The sequence below is a fragment of the Pelecanus crispus genome, chromosome 1, assembly GCF_030463565.1.
Source record: "Pelecanus crispus isolate bPelCri1 chromosome 1, bPelCri1.pri, whole genome shotgun sequence".
NCBI classification, from domain to species: Eukaryota; Metazoa; Chordata; class Aves; order Pelecaniformes; family Pelecanidae; genus Pelecanus; species Pelecanus crispus.
Genome location: NC_134643.1, coordinates 40,784,989 through 40,792,364, shown reverse-complemented (window position 1 = coordinate 40,792,364; position 7,376 = coordinate 40,784,989). Strand labels below are relative to the sequence as shown.

At 34.2% G+C, this 7,376-nt stretch overlaps 1 protein-coding gene across 3 annotated transcripts in view; it reads right to left on the bottom strand.

Moving 5' to 3' along the window:
- Positions 1 to 1,789: 1,789 nt before the first annotated feature.
- The window catches only part of CPSF6 (cleavage and polyadenylation specific factor 6), a 28,803-nt gene continuing 23,216 nt past the window's right edge, over positions 1,790 to 7,376 (bottom strand). For all 3 annotated transcript variants that reach the window (XM_075728324.1, XM_075728334.1, XM_075728343.1), the window contains one exon: positions 1,790 to 3,641. The gene's annotated coding sequence lies outside the window, so the exon portion shown is untranslated. The remainder of the gene's footprint in view (positions 3,642 to 7,376) is intronic.

Below are 7,376 nucleotides of genomic sequence, written 5' to 3'. Positions count from 1 at the left end.
TTTACACAAGAATCAATGATAACTAAGAGGCTACGTATAAAATTCTATAAATAAAAATAGGAGCAAAGTCTGCTTAACCTGTACACAGACAGCAAGTGGATAAGAAAAGGAAATCAGGAATTAAGTATTTCTATGAATAATGCCATGTATTTTTACTAGAAACACAGATGACAAGTATATACAACATTTAAATCTCCAATTATCCACATACAACTAGGAAAACATTTACAAGGGTTTGGGTATGCAACTAAACAATCAGGTAAAAAAAACATAGTTAGAAAAACTAAGCCTCACCAATTTTTAAAGGAACAAAAATAGAAAACACTCCTTAAAAAAAAAAATCAAGCTAATGCCTAAATTTAATAAGATACCTTGTTTAACACAAAAACAACAGCTATCCAAGCTTATAAGCCACACTGTAAATAGAAATTTGAAGAAGTTCTGACAAATGTTTTTCAAAATGCAATCAGAACTAAAATTATTGGCACAGAAAGCAAAAAGGGAATGAGGAAAAAAGACTGTACAGTTTCCAAAATGCTATGTTCTTCTTCTGAAGAAGTATTTTTGACCTGTCAAAACATACAGTCCAGTAGAAAATTTACTTAAAAAAAAACCCCAAATCTACTTCTGAAAAAAACCCCCCAAACTTCCAGTAAAACAACTTCTGTTGCTAAAGCACCCCCACCCCTAAGTCACTACTTGTTGGTTTTGCCTTTCAAGATAAAGGACACAGCCTTAAGTTATTATTTTCAATGTTACTTATAAAATCATTGTTTGAAAGAAATAAAGTATTTCCTCACAGACTATTTTGTCCTTTTATCAGCAAAAGGAGATGAAATACAACTGGATGAATATCAAAGAGCACAGCAGTAGCCATCATGGCATCATCACCAGTCAGTAAATTACCAAACCGCTACTTCCTGAGCACACACAGGAAATTGCTGGTAATGTTTAATAAACCAAAACCTGGCAAAAATTCTACTACAGATCCACTTATACATGATGTGCATTAGAGATATTCCTTTTTGGTGTCTATCAGGGTCTTTGGATTTTTTTCTGTATATTTTTTTTGTTTCATTTAAAAAAAAAATCTAACAAATGAAACTCACAATAACAAGAGAGTATTACCTAAAATACAACACAGTACCTCTATCAGTTAAAACTAAGTATTCAGAGAACAGGCAGAAATAAAGGGCTTCATACAGGGACCTCATCTCTCAAATCACAATGATTGCTCAGTTTAACTTATTTTCCCCCTGCTATTCCCTCCCTGCTATTTCCATTGCCAGCAATGGAAATCTATATGCGAGTGAGAAATTACACTCTGTGTAAAAAAAGAACAACAGTCTCCTTAAATCTATTTCCATGTGGAGTAAAATATCAGTTCCTGCATAAAATGCTTGTAAATGTACTTTTTTATTTTAAGTATTAATATATCTATGCAATGGAACATCACTTACCTGCTGCCTCTCCAGTATTAGCTATTCCCCATGTAACAGCTACAGGCAGGTTATTTCTTCCTTAAACTTATTACACACAGCAGTAAACAATGTTTTTAAGTAAAGAAAAAAAATTACAATAGTACTGTTCTGTTTGTAACCAACACCTATTCACAAAGACCAGGAAATAGTCAGGACTTGTTTGATACAACTTTCAGTTTTACAAAATTTTAAAAGGCAGTTTTCATTTGCAAACAGGATTAAACAAACATGTCAAATATCTTCTCAGTAGCAAATAGTTCAATAAACACCAGTGATCCCATGCATGAGGAACTGAGGTACACAATTTAAGGAAAAAAAAAAGGGGGGGGGGGGGGAGTCTGAAGCTGTAGCCAAGTCCAACAGCATCAACTTGGCTGCAGGAAACCTGGCTGAGTGGTAGGTGACAAAAGCATTAGAGCATTTCAGACTTATGCAAAACTTTCACAGTTGCACAGGCTACTGGTCCCAACTCAGTAAAGCATAAAAATCACTCATGTATGCAAATAAGGTACTTAAAGCATATGTTTACATTCCTTGAAATCTATGGAATGTAAGCACATGCTTTAAATGTTCTGGAAAACCAAATGGAGTTAAGTGCTTTCCTGAACAGGGTAACATTTTAGGTTGGCTGTGAAATCTTCAAAATCGGGGGGGGAGAAATGAAGATTTGCCTAAGAGTTGCCTCTTAAAGCCATCTGAGGTCTTGAAACTTAACTTAAAACATGAAGTGCAGCTATTTGAATAAGTGAAAACTTGAAGAATACATCCGTTACATAACGATTTGCAGTAGACTAAAAGTGAGCCTTTGTGCAAGGCTGCCAGAAACTAAGTTTTTGCAACTTATATGCACTTTCTATTCACATTTCACACAATGAAATTTAAAACAAATTCTTATAAATTGAAGTCAACCTCCACTGTGAGCTCCAATAACTTGTTTTTAGGTAAATTTACAAAACCTCATCTGACAGATTTAATTAGCGCCACTTTTTGCTAAGACATTAAATATTGCCCATCACTGAACAAGGACATACAAGTGTACCTTCTCTTTTATATGCATGTGTGAATAAACCCCGAAGTATTAAGAAAATACCAAACCCATAAAGTCTGAAAAATGGGAACATCTGGTTTCTTCTGGCACATTGCTAATATACAACTATGTACAAACTGCTACGGCCTTGGGGGTGGAGGGGGAACACACACAAGCACTATTACTATAAAACTGTAAACAACTGCAGGGTTTTGGTTTGGTTTTTAAAGCTAACCTTTCCACCCCTTATTATGGACAGTTTAGGTTCACATGAACAGTTTAAGTTTATATTAACTGTAGTGTCAATCAGGATCAAGGTTGTATGAGAGAGAAAATTTTCAGCGTGCTAAAGTCACAGACCTGGGACCACCTCTCCTCAAAAAAACAGACCACAAAGAACTGCAGTTTTTACAGTTTTATATGTCAATTAGCAAATTCACAAGCCACCTAGGTAAACACTGCTAGAAAGCAAAATAGCATTAAAGGTTTTATGTAACCACCTATTTTCATATCAAAATTGAATGTGTGAGAGCAACATTAGTATGTTTAACTCACTGAATGCAAGATTAGGTTGAGGCATATGCAAGAACTATTGCGATGTTTTTAAAGACAGCATCAATGTTTTCATTGTAACATTATCTTTAAATATTGCTGAACACAAGACTTTCCCTGAGGTGTAAACATCAAATAACTTGAACAGCTTTACACATCAGCCCCATTAAACAGTTTATTACAACACTACATCTACTGTAATCAAAGTGGTGCTGTGTACAGACATTATCATATGAACAGTTTAACATGAACAAACTACTATAAAAACAAGCATTTACTTGACTTTTTCCAATTGCTTGCACATTATATAATTGCCAAATGTATATAACCAGTAATAAAGTTGCAAAAGCTATAAGGTTTAAATCACACAGGTTTCCCTCAAATAAAACAGTTAAGCAACATAAAAAAGTAAAAGAGCTACTGGTTACCATGTATGCAGATTTGCTTTATTCAGATCTATTCCTGTTCATTTTATCCATGAATCCTTACAGGCTCAGTTCAATCACATGAAGCAAACTGCTGGACAAGCATCTTTCCTTGAAGACTGTATCTTGCCTTGCACGATGTTCCTCTTCCTTCAGCTGTAATGTGTCAAAATTTGTGATGTAGATTTTGCTAGTCCCCATAATACACAGAAAATTGTTGGCTTATCTATACATACACAAGTCGTGCATCTACTTCACCGTAATGTAAACTAACACAAAATACCCAGAAGCAGTAGCTACTTGTTTGTGCACGAAACTGTTTTCTAATACAATAGTTAAAAATAAAATTAATGTTGTTGTACAACAAAGTTGAAAGAATATAAATTTCACAGTTGAAGTATCGAATGATAAAGGAAGAAATAGCTACTGTTCCCGTGACTGATGGAAACATTTATAGAGAACATTTCCTAAAGTATGCATTCTGCAAGAGTAAACGAACAAGCACGTAAGGTAATTTTGCCACAACTAGATTTTTACATTTTTACCTGCTCACTTACAGAAGTTTTAAGCTGGTTTGACATTTAAGTAATGCACTGATTGTATAATGAAGTGGATGGCTCACAGCTCAGTAACATTTAAAAGTGCACAGAATCTGATACCAGTACTTCAAAATTTTCAGACTAGCAGCAAGCAGCATGGGCTTCACACATCTAAAAATACACGCTTGCAGTTTAATCACAAGAACCCACTTTTCAAGTAATACAATATAGATTTGCAGGTTTCCTCACCTACTTGCCCTAGAAAAAACCCAAGCCCTACTTCCTACTCTCATCTATTTTGGCAAATTAAGGAACCACACCATTCAGAGTTAATTACTGTAAGAGTTCACAAAATACTTGGGATGGTATAATTCCATACACTGGATTTCAGTTGAATTCCATTACAAAACAATTAGCTATCTTCATTTCATTAATAATTCACAATTTCAACATTCAATAATTTCAAAATAGTTTAAATCAAATTGTTCAAAAAACCCAACACATTAAATTGTTCATTTGAAAAACAAGACATTCAGAGGAGCAATTTCATGAACGTGCACCAGTACACAGCTGTCAAATATTCTTCTACCAGTATAATAATTTCAAAGCAGTTGGGAAAACAAAGTACTCAATTTTTGCATGAACAATTGACACATTTCTTCTTCCTTTCCTCAAAGTGACTGTTAATAATGACTAAAAACCACGTATAACCAAGTAGGGTCTACACTACAGTATGCACATAAACTAACCCAAATCCAAAGCAGTGACTCGAATTTCTTTTCTTATTTGCAGACTTTGTTCCCAAGTCATGAATGTATCAACCAATAACTACTTTTGAGGAAGTTCCTTCCCCAGAGACCAAAATTTCCATAGGTGTTAGGTACTTTTTAAAATTAATTAGTAGCAAGTGACAAAGTGCTGCCTCCACAAGAAGATGTATTCAGAGTTGCGAGCTAAGTTAGCACACACAGACAGGGGAAAATCTCAGTTTTTTAGTGGAGAAAGTAAGTATATGACAGCTGTGAGACTGCATGTCAGAATTTGCTGCTCTCATCATACAATTGCTGCGGCAAGAATTATGGATCTTTATCACTTCTACGGCGACAGTCAACAGATCCAAAGCACCATATATATGATTTATAATACTAGTATAAGAAAGCTTTAGTTCCTGGGAATAATTTGCTAGATTTCTAAGTGTACTTATGGAACTACAGGAACTTTAAAGAATGCACGATAAATTGGACTTAGGATTAATGCTTTTCAACATAGGGCTCTTAAGATTGTCAGCACCACGCTGAACTTCCATTTTGAAAAACACGACCAACTAAAATCCAAAGTGGTGTACATTTTGGTTCCAAATATTCTGCCACTGTATCTTGGCAAAACCAGGAACCTTTGTGGTTCCAAAAGGAAGAAATAAATCTGTATGGATTATACCTTCATGCTCAGCCCTTTTCAGTATTCTACAAGCAAGTAGAATATTGAAGTAAGAAACAACGTTAAAAAAAAAAAATTAAATCTCTAGTCAGTACTTCTTGGCAATGCTGTTTTCCATCTGCCTCAAGCTCATATAAGCTACCCGTCCCAAGCATGTGTTAGGTTTGTACAATTTAACACCATACAGTGATCAGTTTCTCAGCATTTCTACTAATAAACCCCAAATTTCAGACTTAACTGTTAAATAGTTATTTTGTGGTTTAAAAGTTAGGTTTTATGCCAGAACATTTCACAAATGAAATCCCAGAACTTAAGTGATCAAACATTTTTGTATTTATGCAAGATGCAACTTGAGCATTGTTTTTCACAGACACTCTCAGAACAAAAACCAGTAGATTTCTTATATGTATAAAGCATCTTGCAATAGCAACTCTAATTTTTTCCTTTAATTCCAATTACCCAAATAAGCATATAAAAAGCTTTAAACAGCTTTTAGAAGTGTGAGGATTCTACAGTAGTTTAAAGCAGTATGTGCATATACCCCTCAAGTTTATAGTAGTGTAGTAATTTCTGATATTTTCAGAGACCGAATTTCAATCTCCCATGTTCACATTTCAGTAAAATGCATGATAAACATTTGTCATTATATCCTAACGGCTCCTAAGAACTACTTCATGTAATTCTCCTTTATTTTATTCTACACATAAAGAAAAAAAAATACATAAAGCAAAAATCCCACAGAAAGTATCAGCTTGAAAGCCAAAACCTTTAACTTAACCTACATTCCAGAACATTACAAACCTCCAAATACTATGTTTTAGCTATAACACAGCGAGAAAGAAGGAATTTCAAGCTTGACTCTATATTTGTCTTTCTCTGTGTAAGTCGATATACATATGTGATTCTGTTCATCATACGTGTACAAACACACTATTTTACCACCACTAGCACCTTCTTCCATTTGTTGCGTATTTCTCCCCCCCCCATTATTAATGTACTTACCTGGTCTTTGTTCAATCTTAGTGTATAATTTAAAGATCAACACCAGAACAATTTCCTGATTTTATAAATAATTTTACACAGAACACTCACAAACTAGTTTCATTCATCGTATGTCTTTCTCCTACTATCCCAGCCTAGTGTCTAGTCACCAAAAATAACTGATGAACAGAGGTGTGTTCAGAAAACTCAATCTTTAGTTTACAAATTAAAAAGATGTGAATTATTGGAAGTATCTTTCACATTAATATATGAGGAAGACACAAAAAGGTAGATCAGGCTGCCACAGGAAAACATAAAAATGAAGATCTCTCTCTCATTTCTCTCTCTTTTTTTTTTTTGTAAAAAGAAATGTTAGTTCTCAAACCACAATGAGCAAAAGAAAAAAAAAAAGAGATTTGTTCATTTGTTGGAGAACACTGCATCAAACCAACATTTTCACTTGCAAGTAACTTCTTTATGTTTCAAATGCTATAAAGCCTTAAAGTTTCTTGGGGAACTTTCACACAGCTCAAATTTGTCAAAACTAGTGATTTCACAAACAAAAGAAAAAAGCACAGGATGTGGGGAACACAGAAATATAAGTGTGTCTAAGGACACCTCAGAAGACAACAAAATTACAGCAACACGTTCATGGAAAAAATTAATAAAAGTTATGCAGTTATGCATTTGAAAATAAACAATAGCATAAGATTTTCAGTTTGTTTTTGGAATCATCTTATCACCCTCAAGAAAATGAGAGAAATCACTGAACATTAAGAAACAAACTATATGTTTCTGTAAAGCACCAGAATAGCCATAAAACAGACATCAAGAAGCACATGAAACAGTGGCACTACTTGCCTCTTTCACTCTATGGTGGATTGAAAATACTGAATCAGATGCACAAAGCATGATTTCTCTGATGAATGCTAGA